The following is a 23,561-nucleotide window of genomic DNA, read 5'->3' as shown; positions in this document are numbered from 1 at the left end:
GGGACGCCCCCGAGGTTCCCGCCATGACGCGTACAAGAAGGGGGCAGGCGCACGCATGCACGTACCCTAGGTTACCCCGGATGCAAGATGACTGCTGGGAGTGCTCACACCGTCCCAGGCATGCCATGGGGGTCGGCGCATGGAAGTGGAGGCGACCATCCTCCCTAGACTCGATGCTATAGGAAAAAGGAGGTAAGCGACAAAGGTCGCAGCTGCTTGCGACCGATGGGCGCAACATAATCAATGCCATTTTTATATTGGATTTTAGAGGCTTCTAAAGAATTTCACCTGTTTTAAAAATTATGTGAAAGTGTCCCTTCTCTTCCCCCTCCAGCTGGACAGTAAGTTTTATACCCAATTAACTAATGAGATACGTCACATTGAAGAGGGTTCACTACTGCTATTGGTGGCAGCCACTTTATTCCAGCAGCGTGAGTGTAGTCAGTGATATCAATATGACTTTAGTTCCCACTACTGGAATATGAGCAGCACCACCTGACATTTCATAGGTGAGAGTGTTTTGCCTGTTATAGATCATGTCTTGATGGTTATTTGTAGTATTGTCATTTAAGTGGTTTAATTTTATGATTGTTTTATTGTGCCATATGGATGTTGGCCTCTTACCTGTCTGGAATTGGAAATAGTGTGGGCTGAAAATATTTAAAATAAATAAATAAATAGTTGAGGATGGACATACTTAACATTACTTTCTCTGCTATCACAACCACATGGATGCTGTCTGTAGCAGCTGGGAAACCTTTTCAAGATAAGCAAGGTCTCAACTTTCCTGGATCTGTTGGAAGGAAGCTCCTCCATATCATAAGGGACAGGCTGAGCCAATCCATGCTTAAGCCCTCCCATTGCCTTTGTGAACTTTCAGTCCTGCTGGTCTTAAAGAAAGTGGAACCTATAGCATCAGAAGTCATCATTTGTGACATATTTTTAACCCCTGTTCTTCTGCCTTCTAGGTCAGTCATCGCAGGAGCAGGCAGAGGCCAGGGGGCCACAAAATAGAATTAAGTCCAGGATGCAGATGAAATGATTGGTGTTGGGCCTCTTAATATCAAGATGGGAATATAAGTGATAGTGGAGAGGATGGGGCACTGATATTATCATCTGTTTCTCGCACTTATGGCTGACCCTAGGGAGCGGTGAGGCCTGGGGGTGAATTTGCCAGAATAGGACCCCCTGAGATTGAAGAGTGTGGGAATGGGATGCTCTGTCTGGACCATGACACTGGCCCGCTACTGATTTTGGCCCACAACACTCCTGCATACCCAAAGAAGCTGCAGGGCCCCTGTTTCAGAGAAGGGAAGGGAAGTGATGCTACATATTTATTTATGTTCTACCCTTCAGCCACTTCAAAGTGGATTACATTCAGGTACTATAGATATGACCCTGTCCCCAGATGGCTCGCCATCTAAAGGGCCAATTTACTAGAGATTTTCTCCCATTTTGTGTTATGGGAAAAAACACATGTATTCCGTCCCTACATGCATATCTTTTTTTGAAACTCTGCTCAGATTTTATCACTTTGTCTGAAGCCGTCTCGTCAGGTAGAGGCGATGTGGCTGCAGCACTGTGTGTGCTGCAGCCACATCGCCCATTGGCCAAGTTAAAATCTTCTTCCAAAATCAGATTCTTTATTCAAAATGACATTTCCTAAATAAAGTATTTCACTCTTGGAGCTCAGAGCAATGCCAAAAATGCCCAGAATAACACTGGTGCAGCTCCAGAGTTAAGCAGCCAGCACAGATGGGCACGTCACTTCTTCCACACACTGTACCTTTTATTTATTTGATCAAAATCACTCGACAGCAGAACTTGTCAACATCTTTTGCTACTGAGCTTTTGCAAGCTCAGTGCATTGCTGCTTCATTGGTAATGCTCTGTCTGAGCTGATGGTTGTTTCCACTCAGAAGCTCTCAGGAGTAACAAAGTACCCTGCGCTCCAAAGGAAGATGTTGAAAAGATGAAGAAAAATAGATGCTTTATCTGTAAATTACTGAAGAGAGGCTGAATCCTGGCAGTCAGTCAGTCATTAAAGCTGATTTAAGACCGTGTTCTGTGACTGCTGGGCTGGCACAGACTGCCCTGTCACATGATTCACCCCCCATGGGTGTCTGCCTCAGCCTGTTTACTGCTTCCTGTTTCTTTTTGAGATCCAGCACCATATCTTTGCCTGCTTTTATACCCGCTTCTAAAACTTGCTTCTTCTTACATTCCTTGAAAGCAGCAGTGGCTCCTGCATGCCCCAAAATAACAGTTGGCCAAGAGAAAAGTGACAGCGCTTTCTATAATAAGGACCGCTCAGATAGGTTTTCTAAAATACTTCCATTTAAGACAACCCCCCCTCCCCCAAAAAACAAAAAAAAACCCAAACCATGGCTACAGCAACATTAATAGTAATAATAATAATTTGGATTTATAGCCTGGTTTTCCAAATTATGTTGAAGGTGCTTTACAGCATTATTAGTAATTCAGGTGCAATACGTTCCTGCCCCAAATGGCATTAATGGCCGTTGTCAAGGCAGGTTAGAATATCAGCCTCAAAGTTTGCCTTCTGTTTCCAATGTCATTTTGTGATGTGCGCATTTCCACGCCCAACTACATTTGCGTGGATAGGGGCTGATGCAATAATTATGCGCAGAAAGCGGGCGCTGAACAGTCAGCGACCGCTTTCTTAACGCGCCCCCAGGTGCCCCTCCAGGGGGCGCCATACAATATTTAAATTAGGGGTCGGGTTAGCAAGGAGGCACTAGGGTTGCTTGCATGCCCCTAGCGCCTCCTTGCTAACGAGAACCCGATCAGTGTCGGCCATCCACCGGTTAGGGAAACCGACGCTGAGTTTATCGGCATCAGTTTTCCTAAACACCGCACAGCCTGGGGGTTCAGGAAACGGGCACTTGTCAGTTGAGCGTCCGTTTCCTGCACCCGACTGCTGGCGGTTTTTTTTTTTAACTTTAACTTTATTGAGTTTCGTTTTTACTCCTACTTAATATCGCAATGATATTAAGTAGGAGGCAGTACAGCAAAGCAGTTTTTTCTGCTTTTCTATACTAGTTTAAGAAGCAATTAATGCCTGTTCCAGGCAGGTGTTAATTTCTGATCGTTAAATGTGCGTCCTAGACGCACATTTTTTTTTTTTTTTTGCATCGGGAGTGAATGCCTAATAGCCTCATTCACCTGCATTTGCATGTGATGAGCGTTTTTAGTTTCACTCTGCGTTGGAAGCACGTTGTAGATTAGTTAGCGCCTCTACAACCCAAGTCCAACTGTGGGTTAACAGTGCGCTCAACTGAGCGCACTGTATTGCATCGGTCCCATGGAGAACTGCGGTATCTCAGCACACTTTATCCCAATCCCCTCAACCCCGTCCTCTCTAAATTGCTGAAAGAAAAACCCAGCCCAAAACAATGTGTCACTTTTACATACTGCAGCAGCCGTGTGTGAACATTAAACCAGGCTCTCTCATTAACCGTGCGCAGTACACAGAGAGCAGGAACTCGGGGAGGCAGAGACCACCATGCAGACGAAGTCCCCACCTCCCGCAGTACACAGCAGTTTTTTAACACCGATCCTATCACACACTTACAGGCATTTCTCTCTGTGCTTCTGGCGGAGATCTCTTAAGGGGAAATTCTGCAGTCATAGGAGTTTCAATTATTGTGAGCTGCCGTCGAGTCCCCGTCCAAACTTGGCAATGCAGCCCGAGAACCAAAGTATGCATTTTCTTCCCCTCTCAAACAATAACTCTGCCAAAATCAGAGCATAATGCCCAGGATGGGAGAGGGAATCCTTTGGAGCTGGGCATTTCTGAATGGCTTCCCTCTGGTTCTCATGCACTTACCGGCTGGGATTCTCCGGCTTCAGTGGTCAGGCGATTTCTGCTGTGCGCGTGTCTAAAGGCTTCTTGATAAGGGAATTAAACATACTGAAAATATTAAAATGGAAGAAAGCTAGAAATTAAAATATTTATTAAAAGCAGGCAGTTTTACTGAACTTCAGAAAATAAATCCTGGTCTTTCCCCAGACATTTGTAGACAGAGTTGTTAAAAGGTTTCTCTCACAGTACAATTTTGGGGTTTAGCAGTGGAAACCTGTGAAAAATTACAGAAGTGATATTTTTGTAAAGCTTTTGACCATGCTGAATGTGTTTTTTTTCTGGGATCTCAGAATGGGGAACCCCCAGCCCTGTGCTCTTTCTTCCTGAGGCCCAGAGAGGGAATCCCTGACAGGGCCTGGGCCACCTTCCAACTGTTCTCAGGTTTTGGGGAGGGGATTCTCTAGCTCAGTGTTCATTGACTATCTCCTCTTGGGATCCAAGGAGACGATTCCCATCCCAGTGCCGACCATGTGACAGAGTACACCTGCACAGCAGCTGTTGTACCAGGGCTGCTGTAACATCTGGAAAACAGTCCTTCTTTTTTCGTTCTTTTTAGACTCTGTGTCACTTTTTTTTTTTCTTAAGACACTATTTTGTTATTGGCAAAACTATGGCCTGCTCTCTTTCCAAAGACACCTCAACCACAATACAATAAAGTACAGTGCGCTCCGACTGTTAGCCTGCTCTTGAACGCACGTTTTCCCTTACCCCTTATTCAGTAAGGGGAGGAAAACGCGTGTCCAACCCGCGGCACCTAATAGGGCCCTCAACATGCAAATGCATGTTGAGGGCCCTATTAGGTATGCGCGCGGGATACAGAAAGTAAAATGTGCAGCCAAGCCGCACATTTTACTTTCAGAAATTAGGGGTCGGCGCTAATTTCTTCCGGCATCGGGAAAGTGCACAGAAAAGCAGTAGAAACTGCTTTTCTGTGCACCCTCCGACTTAATATCATAGGAATATTAAGTCAGAGGTCCCGAAAAGTAAAAAAAGTAAAGAAAAAAAAATGTGAATTCGGCCCGCGGCTGTCGGGCCGAAAACCGGATGCTCAATTTTGCCGGCGACCGGTTTCCGACCCGTGGCTGTCAGCGGGCTCAAGAACCGACGCCGGCAAAATTGAGCGTCGGCTGTCAAACCCGCTGACAGCCGCCGCTCCTGTCAAAAGGAGGCGCTAGGGAAGCGCTAGTGTCCCTAGTGCCTCCTTTTCCCCGTTTTTACCGCGTCACCTAAGGGCCGGTGCGCGCGCAGGGAGAGCGGGCGTTCATCCGCTCTCCCACGGACTTTACTGTATCGGCCCGTAAGTGAGTACAATGCGAAGGGCCTGAAAGACATCCTTGTTGAGGGTGCTATTAGGTGCCGCAGGTTGGATGCGCGTTTTCCTCCCCTTACTGAATAAGGGGTAAGGGAAAATGCACGTCCAAGAGCAGGCTATCGGCCTGCACATTCCCAGTTTCCAGTTTTTGTATACAGCAACAACGATAACAACACAAACAGTATCAGAATCTTTACATATATAGAAATAGAAACATAGAAATGATGGCAGAAAAAGACTTATCGGCCCATCTAGTCTGCCCAGCAAGCTTCCACACTTATTTTCCCATACTTATCTGTTTCACCAACCACCAACTTCAGGGCTCTTGTTGGTAACTGTTTGATTCAAATTTCCTGCCATCCCCTGTCATTGGTGCAGAGAGTAATGTTGGAGTTGCATCAAAGGTGAGCATAAGGCTTATGGTTAAGGGTTGTAACCGCGCATTAAGCAAGTTACCCCGATGCTTGTTTACCCAGATTGCACAGATCGATGCCTTGTTGGATGATGTCTGAATGTAAATCCTGTTTTCCTCACTTCCCCCTACCGTTGAAGCAGATAGCAACGCTGTATATGCTTTCAAAGTGATGTATCAGGCTTAAATGGTTTAGGGTATTAACCGCTATAATAAGCAGCTACCCCCACAATTATTTGTTTACCCAGATTGTGAAGTTCAGTCCTTGTTGGTTGTTGCCTGAATATAAATCCTGTTTTCCACTTTCCCCCTGCTGTAGAAGCAGAGAACAGCACTGTATATGTATTCAAAGTGATGAATCAGGCTTAATTGATTTAGGGTAGTAACCGCCGTAATAAGCAAGCTACCCCCATGCTTATTTATTTACCCAGATTGTGTTCAGTCCTTTTTGGTTGTTATCTGAATGCAAATCCTCTTTTCCACATTTTCCTTTGCCTTTGAAGCAGAGAGCAATGTTGGGGTTGCATTAACCATGCAAGGGATTTTTTGAGTAAGGGTAGTAATCACCAGGTAGTAGTTAACATTCCAGCAAGCCACCCCCATGGCTCAACCCTTCATTCCCATCCTCTAGCCTTTATGGATCCACAGTGTTTATCCCATGCCGCTTTGAAATCTTTCACAGTTTTGGTCTTCACCACCTCCTCCGGAAGGGCATTCCAGGCATCCACCACCCTCTCTGTGAAGAAATACTTCCTGACATTGGTTCTGAGTCTTCCTCCCTGGAGCTTCAAATCATGACCCCTAGTTCTACTGGTTTTTTCCATTGTAAAAGGTTTGTTGTTGACCATGAACCATTAAAACCTTTCAAGTATCATGATGCTCACATGTAAACTAGCTCTACACCGATTGTATGTAACCCATCCGAGAACGAATGAAGCCTGTAACCCGTTATATCTATGATTTGCATATGTAATACATCTGATACCTCTCGAATCTTGTAAACCGTTGTGATGGCGATACCGAATGACGGTATATAAAACTCGACAAATAAATAAATAAATATCACCTCTGCTCTTCCTCTCCTCCAGGGTGTACATATTTAGGTTCTTTAATCTCTCCTCAGAAGTCATTTTATGAAGACCATCTACCTTTTTGGTCACCCTTCTCTGGACTGCCTCCATCCTGTCTCTGTCCCTTTGGAGATACGGTCTCCAGAACTGAACACAGTACTCCAGGTGGGGCCTCACCAAGGCCCTGTACAAGGGGATCATCACTTCCTTTCTCTTACTAGATATTCCTCTCTCTAGGCAGCCCAGCATTCTTCTGGCTTTAGCTATCGCCTTGTCACATTGTTTCGCCGACTTCAGATCGTTAGACACTATCACCCCAAGGTCTCTCTCCTGCTCCATGCACATCAGTCCTCCACCTCCCATCAAATACAATTCTTTCGGATTTCCACTCCCCATATGCATGACTCTGCACTTCTTGATGGTAGAGTAGGAATTAATTTAATTCAAGACCCTAGTTAATGGGTACTCAAAAATAAACAAATTTAAGAATACTGGATGAATTGGGAGGGTGAAGGGAAACTTCCATTCAAATAAAAAGGCTCCATGGAGACAGCAAATCAACATAGCATACTAGAGGACAGCCAAGACATTCTGCCTCTCCAAAAGAAAACAGGGAATACACACACTAAGATGGTGGCAATGCCATTTATTAGCTTCCACATGGGGAAGCTATATACTGTTATGTCTCCTCCCCAAACTAATAGTATATCCTCACTGAATCTTAGTGGAAACTAACAGGATCCCTACACTAATGTGAATGTTAACATTGAGCAATGTGCGGTAATGTGCATTAATGCCCTTTAGTATAGTGGTTCTCAACCCAGTCTTTGGACATACCTTGCCAGAAGGGTTTTCAGGATATCCACAATAAATATGTATGAAAGAGATTTGCATACAAAGGAGGCAGCAAATGCAAATCTATCTCATGCATATTCATTGTGGATATTCTGAAAATGTAACGGGCTAGGCATGACTTAAAGAATGGGTTGAGAACCCTGCTTAGACCTCTATATCACTTTCATTTGGATGAAGTATTTCAACTGGAATACAAAGTAGCATATGAAATGTAAACAGTGGTTTTTGAAATACACTGTCTCAGCAGACAAACACTTTGAATGTTATAAATAGGATGGGCAGACCTCCTCTGACCCAGCTTCTGATCTTGAAATATCTGCCTCAGGCTTACTCAGACTATTAAAAGTCAGTTTTGAACCAGTTTGATACCATTTTGCTTTATTTTTTTCCCCTTAAAAATCCAGTTTTTCTTGGATTGGTTTGGAGTTTATGGATATTTGCAGCATCAAATTATTTGAGATATTTGAAGATATTTATCTGTGATATGTTTGAAGATTTTATCTTCAGATGTTTTGAATACAAATGGAATCCTGTAAAGATCTGCATTTGAACTGGATTAAAAGGCTCCACAATGGGAAAGATGCTTTGATTCAACTTAAGCTGCAAATGGCTCTGATCCAGATCCCTCTGTGTATGGTAGAGGTTTGATTCTGATTATCTGAACACCCTAACCAGTTTGGATGTAGTTAGAAAGAGGTACTTTTATATAAGGAAGGAGGTAAGAAATAGCAGGTCTTTTTAGACCAGTATGAACTGATCCCATCTGGTGTCAAGACAAGCCATGTATATAAACTTAGTTCCCCCTTCTAAAGGGAACTAAGAAAAAAGGCTCTAAACAAAACTAAAATGTTTTGTAACTGTAAATCATGAAAGAAAATTCTTGAGCGGGCTCTGGGATCTGCTCCTTTAACGGAGGCAGTAAAGTGTTATTGCTGTTAGGGGGGGGGAAAGCTGCTTCACAGTCCTTTTATTTTTGATCCAGCAGTTCCCTCCTGCTCAATTGGAATCAGGGCTGGGATCCTGTCACTATGAGTCCTCATTTACGACCATTTAGGGATATTTTTCCTTTACACTATATTCCTTCTGCCTCTATATACTTGGTTTGGGGGCCATCATGCACCAGGTCTCCATCTGGAATCCTTCAATCTTGGGCCCTATATCTTACCACTGGGTGTTACCCTTGAGTGGTAAAAGGGACTCAGTCCCCTCCTTCCTGAGGGACTGTGAACACTGCATCTGCACCGTACCGAGCCCCAGCTGACCCGGGGAGTAGAAGACCTGACTTAAGGATTCAGCTGGGGCTCTTCTGTACGGCAGAATGCAGCACATACCAGCCGAGCCACAGGAGCCAGCCTGTCCTACCAGCCCCTTTTTGAAAGTGTCAAAACATATTCAGCCATTTTTAGGAAGGCTTATTTAGAGCTGCCAAGTGATCCCATTCAAGGAGGGAGACATTAGGTCAATTTGGGTTTTTGAACTTACAGCCTAATGCATTGTGGTATTTGTAGTCCCTGCTTCTACCAGTTGAAATCAGCACTTACAGGTGCCATAATGCATCAGGATGGGAGGTAAGCCAGAAATCCAGGATGTCCCTAAAATCTCCCACCTTGACATATTGAGACTTCTGGAAGTGCAAGACAGCAGTCACTGTGCTACACAGATGCAACTTGCAGGGCATGAGGGACAGGGAACAGTTGTTAGAAAACTTCACAGTAAACAGTAGAGAACTGCCAAAAGTGGATTTACAGTATACCAGGCTCATAATGTCAGAGTGGTGTTTGGACACTAACTGTCCAGCTGCTAGTCCTAATAAGCTCGATGTGCCAGAATCTCTTGGTGGAATTACCCATCTCTCTCACTCAAGCTTGTTTGTTACTCCATGTGTCCTCATTCAGATTTAGCTCATTTGAGTGAAAACAGCAACCTTATACTATCACCTTGCCTATTCCTTGACTCTGTTGTTTTCTTTTTGGTCGCATTTTTTTCATATACTATTTTTAAAATACATTTCTTTAGAATGAAAGGCTTGAACTTTTTATCATCAGCAAGCCTGCTGGGTTGTTTTTTTTTTTTACATTCTCCCATGCTGTCCATGCCTCAGCTGTTTGTGCTTTGTCCATACTTTTCTGTATCAGGTTCTCATGAAATTCAGCCTGACTGTGACATAACTTAATAATGGTGAAAGTGGCTAAGGAGGAAGAGCTTTCTCAAGCTTTTAACACTAATATCTCCTCTAGAATTAACTAAAGCATCACAGTGAAAGAGGGAATTCTGGCTGTTTTTGCCTATTGTGACTATGCAATATCAGGTCCATATTCAGTAGGCCAGCAAGTGACAAAATCATCTGGATAACTTTACCCAGATAACATCAGTCAAATATTCAGCAGGACAAGTCTCTCGCTGAATATGCTCAGCTAAAAGTTATGCAGGTAAAGCTATCTGGTTAACTTGAATATACCTGGCTATATTTAGAAAATAATATACTTACTTATTATACATGGTAACTACCATTGATGTGGCCACTGGCCAGTCATAACAGACACTTCCGGAAAATAATCAAAGTCTTCATTTATCTTATGCTGAATCACTGGCCTAAGTTCTTTTTTTTTTCTTTTGTAAAGATTTTGCAAAGTAAATACTTAGCTCAATGTATTCAGTGAATGTGGCAAGAAATCCCGACATGGAGCTGTGTTTCGGAAACCTGCATCAGGGGGTAAGCATTCTTCTGGTAGCATCACAGTATGCCAAGTTGTATAAAGTGAATCTTAATAAAAGAAAATCATAGAAAGAATCCATTAGATGTTAGTACCCAAACTGCATTAAAAGAAAAGCACAGACAATTATTGGTGCCACAATACATTGGAACACAGAACAGTGGAAAATTTTACAAGTCCTACCCGCACAACGCCGACGTTTGGCGCAAAAGCATTAGCCAGAAGTAAACGTGAGGTAATCACTGGTATTCCATTTTTATACTGCTCTGATTTAAAGTAGCAAACATGGTAGGTTAAATTGCAACCCCAGTTGCATCAAATCAAAGTATACCAGTCAATTTCCAGGTTAAGGCCATGAATTAAAAAAAAAAAATCTCATGAAGATTCAACTGGGAAATGCGATTTCTCCTTCTGGTAGAGTCGCCAATGTGTTTGAGGATCCCCCACCTCAAATCCACAAATGAATGGTTCTGTTCCACACAATGAGCCACAATCGGGCCTCGCATCTTCCAAGTGGAAATGCAGCTCTTGATGAGTCCTGATGGAATGCTTAGTTCATCCACTGTAGATCTTTTGACAGGGGCACACTAACAAACAAACCACAAAGGAAGAATACATTTTATCCAGCTAATCACTTAGGGGGTCATTTACTATGCAGCAATATTTTCTTTTGAGAGAGGACAAACACCACAAGGGGGGGGGGGCATTTCCGCAGTATTTTTCCCTTCCTACGAGCAGCTTCCCATGATGTTTTTTCTCGTGAAAAAAATCTGAGAGAAAAAAAATATTGCAGGGAAATGGTAAAAACACATAATGGAGGCCTCCTTCATATGGGGCTGGCATCACCTTAAAGGGCCACCAGCAGCCCAAAATGTCCCCACCACATAAAATCTCCTCCCAGGGGGCTGGGTAGATCCTCAAGCACCCCCCCCCCTGCTACCTGTTGAGGCAGCCCAGCAGGGGAAAAACATAAACAAATACAATAAAAAAGTCATGTGATGATGCCCTGGCCCCCTTCCCAAACCCCACCTTTGTCAACAGGAGTACCCCTGGCCCAAACCTCATTATTCCCGCCCATGATCGAAACCCATCCCTTTTAGAAGGGATTCCCCTCTGACCACTTCCACACTAGCCAACCCTCCAGACGTCCTATACCTTAGAATAGATCCCTGGTAGTCTAGTGGTGTCCCTGGTAGAATGTGGGGCCTGGGGTGGCTCCTAGGCTCCAGGCCAGTTGCTGCCATCTTGCAAAATATTTCTAGATGACCTTTGTTCCTATCATGTGATGGAGCAAAGTGGTGCCATTTTAGTAAATGGAGTCTATAGGGCGCTCTTGCTCCCACTAAAATACCAGGGACACCACTAGATTGCCAGAGGCCAAGATATATGGGAGGGGCCCAGAGGGTGGGCTAGGGTAGGGGGAGAGAGGTCAGGGGGAGTCTCTTCTATTGGGGGTGTTTGGAGGGGGGGGGATTTGGACTAGGGAGGGGTTAATTTTGTTGACAAGGGTGAGGTTTGGGAAGCAGGGTGGGGCATCACTCTACAACTTTTTTACTGCATCTGCTCTTCCTCTCCTCCTGCTCATTGATGCCCATCTCTTCCTACCCCCATCTCCCTTCCCTGGCTGCACTCCACCAACTCACGTACCACGCTCTTATCCTCTCTGTCACCACTCACCCATCTGGTACACTCACCCACTCCCTCATTCACATCTTCTCTGTCATGCTTCATTCCCTTTAGAGCCACAAACACTCACTCTAGGACCGCGGGGGAGCCCGGAGCGTCGCGGCTAGGCCTGCAGCGGGATGGCATCGGCAGTGGCCTGGCTGGCCGCGTTCAGAGAGAAGGTAGGTGGGGGGCTGCTCACAACAATCTGACTGTTGGTGCATGTGTATATTTTTCTTTGGGTAGGTATCCTTTGTTTCTGGCATCTGAGTAGAGCTTCCCATGATAGTTTCGATTGTGCAATGTTCACCCAACAGCTAACCGGGAATCCTATTGGAAGGTTCCCCTCAAACACATCAAAACAGTCCTACCTGAATCCGTATCACTCCTGGACACCCAGCCCGTCTGATTGTTTTCTCCCTCCCAGCTTTCTCTCCCTCTTCTTCTTTATTCTCAGATTTGGATTTGGGATTTAACTATTTGCCTTTCCAAATTCGAGATCAAAATGAGTTATAAATTCAGGTGCTGTTGGTACCGATACAGTTTTCCCCTTCTTTGATACCGATCTGGCCCAATTTAGCTGCTGAGGTTCATAACTGGCTGTGTACGGTGGTGGAACCCCTCACCCACTTCCCTTCTGTGGGAGTCTCCCGCTGTTCATCAGCTGTGAAGTAGAAATGACTCCAAACTCTTCAGTGGTGGCATGCTACTTTACTTGGGAAACTGGAATAGAAAAACAATAAAAATGATGTGCACGGTGACATGATTCTGTACATAGAGATTGTGCTGGTGTGAGCAGCTGAAGAGGTAGGGATGGAGATGAAGACTCAGCTCCCGAGTACAGGTTCCATCCTATCCAGGTCACCCTGGATAGGATGGAACCTGGGGAATGTTAACCCCTGGCTGCGGGTCTGCAGGATGACCTTTTGCTACCGATCCCTCAACAGATAACCTGGTTCCCACTTCTTCCTCTCTCAATTTGCTCCCTTCCCTCCTGCCTCTTCCTCCCTCCTGGCCTTTATCACCCTGCCCCATTCCTCAGAGTCCTAGTTTGCCCAGTGACTCCCATAGCCCCCCCTTCTCCCTCCACCTTTACTCTATGGCCGCTTCCCTTCCTCTGCCGGCACCACCAGCCTGTTTAATTTGAACTGCAGGGTGGTGGAAGGGAGGAAGCACTTTGCTGTGGTGATGCTGGCAGGGGCGTGGAAGGGTTGGACTCATGCTTCTGCACTGGCATGAAGACAGTAGGCTAGAGCAGTAATGAGTGGTGGGTGACAGAGACCGGGCTGGCACTTGATCACAATTCTGCAACACATGGAAAATCCTGGCACAGTTGCCTTGATCACAGAATTGCGCATACTGGGGGCTCTTAATATTTTGTATGAGAAATGGAGTAAGGACATGATCGGATATAATAGTAATGTATACAATTATTTATGCTATGAGACAGATTAATAGGGAATGGTTATTTCTGCTATCAATAGGGTCCTTTGCTATCAGGGTTGTTTTTTTTTTTTGTTTCCTGAAATTTTTCAGTGTTAATTACAATGAAAAAAAATGGGAGAAAATCAGTGGAAAGGAGTCAATTTTTTCCCACTGGATTTTTTTTTTTCATTTTTGTTTGTAATAATAAACAGTGATGAAGATCAAAAAATCACAGTAACAATAATAAAAAAAAAAAAACCCTGAAAATGAAAGTCCCTAACTATCAAGGGTATGCACAGGAAACATTTTTGGTTTCATTTTGTTTTTATTGTTCTTTGCTTTCTTTGTTGTTTATTTTCTTTGGTTTCATTTATCCAAAATGAAGTAAGCAAATGGAGAGGCAAGGTATATTCCCGCCCCCATAAAAAAAAAATAAGACAAAAAGTATTCCCTGCCCTGGCCACCAAATCCACCAAAATAAAAGCCCCTCCCCTTCCCCCAGGGCCCTCCAACCTCCCTCCACTTCTCCTTCTTCCAAGGGGCCTTCCATGGGCAGGACTGATCCTTCGTCGCCTCAGTCCGGTACCTCTGGTTTCTCAGTAATCACTGCTGGTCAACCCGAGGCCAGCGCCATTACGTTGCACGGCAGAGTCTTATGTTCTTAAGTAAAATAGGCCCAGTTAAGATCTTGCATTCCCTTCTAAATAGTTGCCCAATAATCAAGGATCTATAGAAGGAATTTACGACCGAGCTGCAGCAAAGGAGACCCAATCTTCCACCTAACCGGCAGGGGTTGGGTGCATTATGGAAATGATTTCCTCTTGTCCTGGGGGGTGGAGGGAGGCAGAGTCAGGTTAAATAACTGTTGCTGCAAGTATAAACCTCTCTCCACACCCCCCCCCCACCCCCACCCCCATGAGGTAAAGAGTTCCCTGGGGTCTTCCTCCTCAGCCCTTGGCCAGCACTGAACTAACCTGGGGAATCATCCTGAGGCAGGGATGGGATGAAAGGGGAGGCATAATCAGAAGCGTGGACTGTACCCTTATGGAGAGGAGGCTCCTGTTGTTGTGACTGCGAGGTTTCACTGATGCTACTACCCAGCTGCACTCTCAGGTCCTGAATTCACAGCAATGCGGGGTTGCAGTGAATGAATGGCAATCACGTAAAGGACAGCTTAATCCCATCAGAGGACTGCATCCTGCAGCAAGGAATATGAGATCACAGATGTATCCCAGCCAGGGCCTTACCACTAGGGCCCTTGTAGAACAAAAGTCTGACTGCTTACCCTCCCCCACCTCAGCGCCATTAACCTCGCCTCGCTCTCCCAGGGCTCTCAGCAAATAGTATCTATTTCCCAGGCACATTCTTCCTGTTTCTGCAGTATAAGAAGCTTCTAAAAGCAGCAGCTATCCGCAGGGCCCCGTGCAATGCCATGCCTCTGACAGGCCAGTTTAAATGTCCAAGGTGATGTAGTGCTTTACAGCCTTTAGGGAAACAAGTCCAGCTATCAGGGCGAATGGTGGATGGTCTACGCCTCAATCATTCCCCGAGATCTCTGCCTTGACCAAAATAAACAAGTGGGGACTGTGTTTAGCTGAGGCACTGGGTTTGCCTCTGACGTTTAGGTAGGGGATACCTGGGTGAGACCATGCTGAAATGCGGATGGTTAATGGCTGCATTTTTGGGGGTTAGCACGCCATGGCCAGCTTAGATTTGAATAACAATGCAAATAATAAAAAAAAACAAAAACCCAGCACCCAATCCTTATAATAAGTCCTAAAACACAAATCTTCAAATAATTACACCTCAACAGCCGGAACCACTGCGGGGAAACACCATCATCATGGGAATTATGTTGGTAAAAGTCCAATAATTTTTATATTATTTTTTATTGCAAATAAAATTCTTTAATTTGATTTATTTTATCATTAATTATATCCAAAGTTACTTAGCTCTTTTGTGTAGGCATCGAGAAGCGCGGCCAACAACCCAACACAATTCCCATGATGATGGTGTTTCCCTACAGCGGTTCCAGCTGCTGAGATGTAATTATTTGAGGAATTGTGTTTAATGATTTATTATAAGGCTTTGGTGCTGTTTTTTGCATTGTTACTTTAGTGCTTACAGCCCACCTTTTATGTGTTTTGATAGCAGCTTAGATTTGAAACATAATTTGGGTTGGAGTCATCCAAGATGGCTCAGGGTGGAGGTGAGGGGCAAGGGGGATTAAACCATTATGATTTTCTGTGGCTCCAATTAATTAATAGCCCTTTCTCAGTATCATCAAAATTACTTTTCACAAGAAATTTGTTGCAATTATGCTCAGAAAAATATTCCCTAGGTACAGATGCCAGCACCACAAAATATTACCTTTTTTTTTGTTTTAGTTTTTGCCCTGCTTGGAAATCAGTTATAAAAATCTCAGAGATGTCTTAGGGCAGTGATGGCGATTGACTCCAGTCCTCAAGTGCCACAAACAGGTCAGGTTTTCAGGGTATCCGCAATGAATATGCATGAGAAAGATTTGCATGCACTGCCTCCATTGTATGCAAATGTATCTCATGCATATTCATTGCGGATATCCTGACAACCTGGCCTGTTTGTGGCACTCGAAGACTGGAGTTCGCCATCACTGTCTTAGGGTATCCTGCATTCAGATAGTATTTATTTGCTTTTCAGTACTTCAAAGCAGAATATAGTCAAGTACTGCAGATATGTCCCTTTCCCCAGAGGGTTTACAGTCAAAGGCCTGGATTCACGAAACCATTAAATGTTATCAAACGAGGGGCCCAATATCATGGTGGGGGGGGGGGGGGGGAAATCCCATGAAAATATGCCCCTCCCTGACAAACCTGTGGCAGAATCACAGTAAATTCTTATGTCTCGCAGAAAAAGCCCGTGAGGGGCCTATTCAAAGCACAATGGCAGCCCCCAATGCATGGGGCCACCAACACCTTAAAGGGCCCTGTGGCCCAACACTCCTCCCACAAGAAAAGGAAAATTCACCAGGGATCTTATTAGACACCCCCCCCCCACACACACACACACACTCCAGGGCCATAATTCGAAGAGGCCCTGCAAAAATAATAGTTAAAAATAGATTAAACGTGCCACGCAATGAAGACCCTCAGCCAATCACCTCCTTATTGACTCAACGCCCCCCCCCCCCTCCCAAGGTCACTGGACCTTGCCCCGTCACGTGATGGGGCAAGGCCTGGAGAGTGCCATTTTGGAAAATGGCACCGACCAAGCATGAGGCTGGAGGACGCCTCGTATCCTCAACTGAACACCAATGATAATTTTAAGGAAATGGGGTGTGCACTGGGGGCTGGGGTGGGGGGACCTTTAGACTACCAATGTAATTTTGGAATAGTTGGGGGTGGGGGGGGGGTGGGGGGATGGGCCACTATGACCTATTATTTATATGGAAAGGGGGTGGGAGGGGCTCAGTCGTTGAGGAGGGGTTGAGTCAATAAGGAGGGGGGTTTCATCAGCAACATTAATCTATTTTTTTTACTTTTTTTTGCAAGGTCACCTTGAATGGCAGCCCTGGGGTGAGTGTGGGGAGCCTAGTAAGACCCTTGATGAGTTTTTCATTACTTTTTTTGGGGGATGCCGTGCTGAGCTGCATGGGCCTTTAATTCTACCATGGAAGCATTGTGACCCACATTAGGGTCTCGGGGCTCCTGCAGTAGAATTCCCGTGGCTGAAAAATGTCAAAGTCAGCCACATTATTTTATTTACATAGGATTAAGTATGCATGAGCTGCTTTGCAAAATTCATGCATACATATGCCATGCCAAGCAGCTCATTGTAATAGGGGTGGGTTTCAGGCCCAAATATCACATGATAGCACCGCTATAGGGCTACCTCGTGCGATACACAGCATTTGTCGTGCGATATATGCTGTTTAACATGCATTAAAGCCCTATTACAGCTTGATAAATCTCCCTATAAGTTTGAACATGAGGTAATGGAGGGAGAAGTGACTTGCCCAATGTCACAAGGAGCAGCAGTGGGATTTGAAGCCTGGCAGTCCTAGTTTATAGCCCACTAGGCTATTCCTAAGAAATATTCCAGTATCGCAATAAGAAAAAAAAAATTAAACAACTGATGAAATTAGATCATTCCCAGGTTGTCCTGGGATTTAACAGCGGCCTTTAAAAAGATAATGTGCCCTTCCTTCTGGTCCTTGGGCATCCAATTCAATAAGATCTGGTATCCATTGGGCAACAGTGTCATGAGCCCTCATTTGCAGCTGTTATAACTTTGCCCAGCAACGATGGCTACTGTTGGACAATTCAGATGGTTCAGAGGAATTTCCTTTGGTATGTACGCTTAGATTTTCCACAAAATCATCAAATATTGCATCTACAATCCGCAATAACTGGCATATTTTGAAAATACATCCCATTTTCACTGATGTCCCAATGATTTCATATAGTCGGGGTAAAAATTTAAGAGATGTACTGACACACTCATTCCTGTCACAGGATAATAATATGCAGTCCGATTTGCCGCCTGGACATTGGCCCTGCAACAAATGCTCTTTATGCTCCCAAACCTTATGGGGCCCATCATGGACGGATAATACAGGGAAAATCCGATGGGCAAAAATCTACTCTGACTATCTAACCTCATACGTGATCTACATCATTGTCTGTCCCTGCGACAAAATCTATGTTAGTCGCACAAAACGCTCGATTCGCACTAGGCTCATAGAACATCGGAGCTGTCTTTTGACCGAAAAAATCGAAGCACCTATCATTGCACATTGCCTTTTGGAAAAGCATAAGTTTATGGATCTCAAATGGTGAGTGATAGATCGCATTCATCTATCAGGGAGTGGGGGTGTGGGGGGGGGGGGGGGTGATCCACAACATCTCCTTAATCTTAGGGAGCAACAATGGATTTTCAATTTAAACACTGTACAACCTAATTGCTTAAACGCATCAGTGGAATGGTATTCTATCATTTAAAGGTTTGGTTTGTCAATAGCAACCACTGACATCAACTGCTGCCTACGTGGCTATTTTGCATTGGCTGGGGTCTCTTGAAAAGTGGCTTGAGTGCGGCGCCTTCGGTTGAGGAAACGCACTACCGGCAGGTCGGCAAGAAAAGCTGTTCATAACATGTTGGTACCACATCGCTGGATATCGTTCGCAAGTATTATAAATATAGACATCTGGTTTGTAAACATTGTTTGTTATTATTTGCAGCACATTTCGGCCCCCTGATGAAGGCACAGCTGAAATATGGGTCCGTGTCGGGCTTCTATAATCTGAGCCTCCTAGACGATGGAAACATGGCGTTTCTTCGCGCTATCAAGCTAAGTAAAATCTCTGGAACTTTTGAACAATAGAAGAGAAGCTTTGCATGACGTATATGATACAGCTGAACTTCACTATTTGGTCTTAATTGTTGCACTGAAGCATAGAAAAATTTCATTTATGACCTATGATTATACTGTTTGGTGCATTAACTCCCATGCCACTTAGCATTACAAGATGCCCATGTATGAGGTCTACTATGTTGTGATCCTGCCCGTGAGGAGCGTGGGCAGGCTCTTACCTTCTCGCAGCCAGTCGGGCTGCTGACGCTGCTGCTTCTCTTTCTCCCTGAATCAGCTGGGGCTGTTCCCGCAGCTGTTGCCATGCGGCCGGCTCCTCTGCTCCTGTTTCTGCCTTCCCCCGACGTACTGCTGCGATCCCGGGACCTTTCAGCCAGCAGGGAGGCCGTCCTTGCCGGTGCCTGCTTCAGCCCAGGTCCTTGCCTGGCAGGGAAGCCGTCCCTGTCGGTGCCTGCAGCCTGCTACAGCTCTCTACTCTGCCTGCAGTCTTACCTCTCCTCCTGGGGCTGTCTTCACGGCATGGAGCCGTTCCTGCAGTCAGCCCTTCTCCTGCTTCCTGCTTCAGTCCTTGCAGCTCTCTGTTCTCTCTGCCAGTGCCTGCAGCCAGCCTTACCTCTCTCTGCTTCTTCCTGCTTCAGTCCTTGTGGCTGGGAGCTGCTCCAGTCCAGGGCTGCTCCGCGGCTTCCTTGGGCCCTCCACGTGGCTGAGGATGCCACCAGCTTCCAGCTCTTCTCCCAGCCTCCTAGGGCGCGAGCGCGCGCCTCTCTGCTCCTCTTCAAGGGCCAGCCAGGTGTGGCCCCCTGCTGACCCCTCCCTGGGCGTTGTCCTCCTCAGCTCTACTAAAGGGCTCAGCGTTCAGTCTGTCTTTGCCTTCGCAAGGAGTTGGTCACTCCTGAGATCCTCGTTCCAGGAGCTGCCTTGTGTTCCAGCCTTCTGCAAGGTCCTGTGTTTCTTGTTACCTGTTGGAGCTCCTCGTCCAGTCCTGATGTCTGCCTGCCGTTCCAGTCCTGAGGTCTGTCTTATCCTTGTTCCTGATCCTGATGCTTTAACCTGCCTTGAGCTGCCAGGAGTGCAGCGTATCCTTGCCTTGAGCTGCCAGGAGGGCAGCAACCTGCTTCCTCTTTCCTGTGCTCTCCCGCTCTCAGCGTGGTCTGCGACCAGCCTTCCAGGGCTGAGTAGGGCGCGCATGAGGCAGGGTGGTCCGCGACTCAGTCCCGCGGGTGGTCTGAGTAGGGCGCCCTGAGGGACGTTGCCCATGTCTTCCTTCAGCCCTCGTTCCTGATTCCACCTCTGTTCATCCAGTCCTGAGTCCACGTCTGCTCCTAAGTCCACGTCTATGCATCCTGCACCTCGTTCCTGAGTCCACGTCTTTGCCTGAGTCCATGTCTAAGGATCCTGCATGTCTATGCCTGAGTCCACGTCTATGCCTGAGTCCATGTCGTTCCTGAGTCTCGTCTGAATCCATGTTCCAGTCTTCGCTGCCCTGGCCTCCATCTGGCCTGCCGCTTCGTGCCGTACCCTGCGGCAGGTCCGAAAGGGCTGGGAACGGTCGGAGGACTGTTCACAAGACCAACATTGCGTTGTTGGGTCTTCTGAAGCGTGCAGGTCCGGAGGAGGGCCTGTCTGCCAGTCATCACTCCAGCTTGCTTCCGTCCAGCCCATGCTTGGGCATGCCACGCCTCCCGCGGCACCTCTCAAGACCCCTCTGGCGTCGAGCCGCGGCCCAAGGGCACACACATCTCCCAGGAGTGGGATCACTCTCCTAGCGCTCCCCAACATACTAAATGAGCATAAAAATCTGTTTCACCCATGGTGTTCACATTCTAGTTGGATTGAGTGTGGTTTATCAGCTCTTGTTTCTTAGATAACTTTCCCTACGCCAGCCATTTCAGTGACAGCCCTTGGCCATGACTTTCTCCAGATACTGGTGCATCCTAAACCCAGCCAATAGTTGTCACTGCTGAGCAATGGCCTGGACTAGCCCCCCTAGATCTCAGCCTCCACAGCACCTCTAGTCCAGTCTAGCCCAGGAAGCAGAAACCAGGCCTGAGAATCAATCCCAAGTCTTCTGTACAGCAGCACAACCATTGCAGCTGAGTCATTAGGTGGGCTAGCTGCAAAACTGAAGCCCTTCTTTATGATTGTACTCAGGGCTGGAGGAACCACTAGGCGAGCTAGGCCTGTGTCTAGGGCGCCGAGACTTAGGGGGAACTGCAACAGGCGGCAGAATTTTGAAAGGGCAAAAAGTGCCCTTTCAAAATTCTGCCAGCCCCCGACTCGCCCTGCCTTCCCCCCCCCCCCAGTGCCACCCTCCCAACACCCCCCTGGTGGTCCAGCGGAGGGCCCAGGAGCGATCTGCTGCTCCTGGGGCCTTGGATGCCACTAACGAAAATGGTGCCGGTGACCTTTAGCCCCTACCATGTGACAGGGGCCAACCAATGGCACCGGTAGCACCTGCCACATGGTAGGAGCTGAAGGCCACCGGCGCCAGGGGCAGATTGGCCTATTGGGGGATTGGGCTTCCCCCAGTGGGCTGGTCTAGCTGATCATGTGGCCAAAGTCTCCAGCTGCGCCAATCTTCTTTCTGTGTGTGTGTGTGTGTTTCTGTGTGGGTGTATGTGGTGTGTATGTGATATGAGAAAGGAATGGAGCTTCTGTGTGGGTGTATGTGATGTGTATGAGAGAAAGGAATGGTGCTTCTGTGTGTGTGTGTATTAGGGGTGTGCATTTGTTTCCTACGTATTGGTAATCCGCAACGCATAGGGCCATATTCGTTGTATTCGTGGGGAAGTGAAACATATCGCGATTCCCCATAAATACAATGAATCTTCACTGAATTATTTGGCCGTCTAAAGGAGCGAATTTAAACAAACCCCCCACCCTTCTGACCCCCCCCAAGACTTACCAAAACTCCCTGGTGGTCCAGCGGGGGGGTCCGGGAGCCATCTCCTGCACTCACGCCCTCGGCTGCCGGTATTCAAAATGGCGCCAATAGCCTTTGACCTTACTATGTCACAGGGGCTACCAGTGCCATTGGTCAGTCCCTGTCACATGGTAGGAGCAATGGATGGCCGGCGCCATTTTGAATACTGGCAGCCGATGGCCCGAGTGCAGGAGGTTGCTCCCGGACCCCCGCTGGACCACCAGGGACTTTTGCTCCTACCATGTGACAGGGGCCGACCAATGGCACCGGTAGCCCCGTGACATAGTAAGGTCAAAGGCTATCGGCGCCATTTTGAATACTGGCAGCCGAGGGTGTGAGTGCAGGAGATGGCTCCCGGACCCCCCGCTGGACCACCAGGAAGTTTTGGTAAGTCTTGGGGGGGTCAGGAGGGTGGGGGTTTATAGTTAATTCAATTTTAGCCGGGAAATGAATAAGAATTAACACATGAACGTATCGGGGGCCCCCCTTGCCGAATGCAACGTATCTGCCCCCTGACGAATACGAATCCCGAATGCAACGTATGGCGTCCCTCTGCACATCCCTAGTGTGTATGTGTTGTGTATGTGAGAAAGGAATCTGCCAGTTTTAAAAAAATGAAATGTGATAGTACATATACCTCAACTTTTGTGCTGGTAGCGCAACTTTTGAAAGTTGGATGAAAGATGAAATTACTGAATTTTAAGCATCCCTCTTCTGGAAAATAAATTTAACTTAAAGTGAGTAGAGACAAATACTAAAGCAAAAAAAAAAAATTAAAGTATTTAAAATGTTCATCTCAGCAAAATCACAAATTTAAGATACTGATGCCAGGTGGGGGTTTTTTTGAAGCATAATTTAAGCATGAAGACTAGAATAGTTCCAATTTGAAATGGTTTTGCTTTTTTTTTTTTTTTTTAAGCCTTTAGAAAATGTATATTTTTAAATGACTAAGACTGGAATCTTCCCATTTAAAAGGGAAGCTGACTAAGGATGTCTTTCTGTTCCATATCTCCCACATGAATAATCATATGACTGATAGTTTGAAGAAAGACACTTGCTTTATTGCCTGAAAGCATAAAACAAGAGAAGCTGTACGGTGTGGGTGGCTGTCCCTTGGGAGGACAGAACCTGAAGGAAGGGTGTCATTTTGCCCTCTAATAGGAATGTGGTTTTCTTATTTAAGGGTTGGGAGCATCACTTTCACTTTTAGTAAAAGTGAAAAATGCTGCAAGTCTGAAAGCAAGGTGCTTCTGTGAGAGTGTAATGTGTATGTGAGACAGGGAAGGTGCTTCGTGTATGTGAGACAGGGAGGGTGCTTCTGTATGTATGTGGTGTATATGTGAGACAGGGAGGGTGCTTCTCTATGTGTGTGGTGTATATGTGAGTCAGGGAGGGTGCTTGTGTGTGTCAATGTGTGTGTGCAAGAGAGATGGAGCATGTTTTTGGCTGGCTTGTGGTTGTGAGAGAGGGCATGTGTGTGATTGAACCTGTTTGTGAGATAGAACATGTGTGTGATTGAGAGCTTGTGTGTAAGTGAAATAGAGAGAGCATGTGTGTGATTGAAAGCCTGTGGGTAAGTAAGAGAGAGTGAGAGCATTGTGTGATTGAGAGAGACTGGCCAGAGATGTGACGTGTGTATGTGTGAGAAAGACTGATCAGTGAGGTAACTGGTATGTGTGTGCTTGTGTGTGTGTGTGTGTGAGAGAGAGAGAGAGAGAGAGACTGGTTGGGGAGATGATTGGTGCGTGAGAGACAGAAACTGGTCCTGAGGGTGTGACTGGTGTGTGTGTGTGAGAGAGAGAAAATACTGGTTGTGGTCCCTAAGGAAGAGGACTGTGAGGACAGCTTCAGCAGCTACTGCTGCTTCTGGTATGGCCTGCAAGGGAAAGGAGTAGGAGAAATGCTGGAGAGTGTAAGTAAAGGTGGCTTTTTAAGTTCATTTTTCTTGA

The sequence above is a fragment of the Rhinatrema bivittatum genome, chromosome 2 (assembly GCF_901001135.1).
Source record: "Rhinatrema bivittatum chromosome 2, aRhiBiv1.1, whole genome shotgun sequence".
NCBI classification, from domain to species: Eukaryota; Metazoa; Chordata; class Amphibia; order Gymnophiona; family Rhinatrematidae; genus Rhinatrema; species Rhinatrema bivittatum.
This window is presented reverse-complemented; position numbering follows the sequence as displayed.